The sequence below is a fragment of the Chrysochloris asiatica genome, unplaced genomic scaffold, assembly GCF_000296735.1.
Source record: "Chrysochloris asiatica unplaced genomic scaffold, ChrAsi1.0 scaffold00097, whole genome shotgun sequence".
Lineage (NCBI taxonomy): Eukaryota > Metazoa > Chordata > Mammalia > Afrosoricida > Chrysochloridae > Chrysochloris > Chrysochloris asiatica.
The window spans coordinates 7,922,544-7,924,741 of record NW_006408615.1 but is presented as its reverse complement, the minus strand read 5'-3'; positions in this window follow the sequence as shown (position 1 = coordinate 7,924,741).

The following is a 2,198-nucleotide window of genomic DNA, read 5'->3' as shown; positions in this document are numbered from 1 at the left end:
GCCTGCTGTTTCAGTCACTGTGCAACCCATCTCATTGAGTGGCTACCTCTTTTTTGCTGACCTTCCGCTTTAGGAAGCATGATGTCCTTCTTCAGGGATTGGTCCCTGCAGATAACAAGCCTAAAGTAAGCGACACAAAGCCTCACGATCTTTCCTTTTAAGGTGCACTCTGGCTATGCTTCTTCCAATGCAGAGTTATTTGTTCTTCTGACAGCCCAAGGCATTTTTGATACCCTTCACCAACAGCATAAATCAAATGAATTGACGTCTTCCTTCTTTATTCATTGACCAACTTTCACATTTATGTGAGGCGAATGAAATACTATGGCTTTGGCTCAAGCGCACCTTAGTCCTCAAACTGACATCTTTGCTCTGTAACACTTTAAAGAGGTCTTCTGCAACAGATCTGCCTAACGCAATACATCATCAAATTTCTTATCCGCTGTTTTCCATGAGTGTTGATTGTGGATCCAAGCAAAATGAAGTCTTTGACAACTTCAAACTTTTTTCCATTTCTCATGATGTTATTTATTGGTCCAGTGGTGAGGACTTTTGTTTTGTTTACATTGAAGTACAATCCATTTGGAAGACTGTGGTCTTTGATCTTCATCATTAAGTACTGTAAGTGGGTAGAATTCTTCAGTTTCTTCATCATTGGCTTTAGCGGTTGGTGCATAAATTTGTATTAACTGGTCTTCCTTGCTGTTGTTAAGTATCATCGAGTTAGTTCAGACCAACAGCAAGCCTCTATAGGATTTCCAAGGAGTGGATGGTGGGTTTGAACTGCCCACCTTACAGTGAGCAGCCCAGTGCTTATCCTACAATGCTACATCAGCACCCCAGGCCTATAGATATTATCCTATCACATACAGCACTGTACTTCAGGACAGATCTTGAAATGCATTTTTTGACGGATGAACGCAACACCATTCCGCTACAATTTGTCATTCCCAGCATAGTAAACTGTAAGATTGTCAGATTTAAAATGGCCATTAACAGTCCATTTCAACTCACTAGGGCCTACGATACTGATCTTTATGTGTTCCATTTCATTTTGACAACCTCCAATTTTTCTAGATTCGTACTTCGTGTATTCCATGTTCTGACTATTAATAGGTGCTTTCAGCTATTTCTTCTAATTTTACTTGTGCCCCATCAGCAAGTGAAGGTCCCAAAAGCCTTGTTCCATTCACATCATTTGAAGAGGAAGTTCTTCCCCAGTCGTATTCTGAGTGACTTCCAACCTGAGGGTTTCATCTTCAGGTACTCTATCTGACAATTTTCTGGTGTCTTCATCATGTTTTCAACGTCAGGCACTCTATCTGACAATATTTTGGTGCTGCTGATAATATTTTCATCTTCAGGCACTATAGCTGACTATGTCCCGGGGTTATTCACAAGGCGTTCAGTGGCTAACCATTCACAAGTGGTCTGTCTCTCCTCTTCTTAGTCTGTCTTCGTCTGGAAGCTCTATTGAAACCTGTCCCCCATGGATGACCCTGCTGATATTTAACATACCTATGGCATAGCTTTCCAGCATCACAACAACACGCAAGCCACCACAGTATGACAAACTGACAGACAAGGGGTAGCAGATGCCTTTAGGAGGACTAAGTTAGCAATCAAGTGCATTAACCAGCTACACCGATAGGAACTCTGCGTCTCAGTACCCCCCCCACACACACACACACCCCACTCTTGTAACAGAAACACCACAGACATACAGACAGCATTCCCACAGCACGGAGACTACAAGTCTGAATTCAGGGCACCGGCCCTAAGGAAGACTCTCTCTCTCTCTCTGCTCTGAGGAGAAGGTCCTGTCTCGTCAGCTCCAGCTCCGTGATTTTCATGGCACCCTTCTTCCCTCTTCTTTGCTTTCAGAATCCACTCTTTTTTACTCCCAAGAGAATGACTCAAGGCATTATGGTGCTTCATTAGCATAATAAGACAACACATTTCCAAAGGCAGGGGTGGGGGCCATATTTGTTGTTCTTAGATGTCATGGAGTCGTACTGACTCATAGTGACCCTATATACAACAGAACGAAACACTGCCCAGTCCTGGACCAACCTCACAATTGTTGCCACGTTGGGGCCCATTGATGCTGCCACTTTGCCAATCCATCTCACTGGGGATCTTCCTTACAGCTGTTTCTCTTCATTTTGAGTTGTGCTCCATCAGCAAATGAAGGTCCC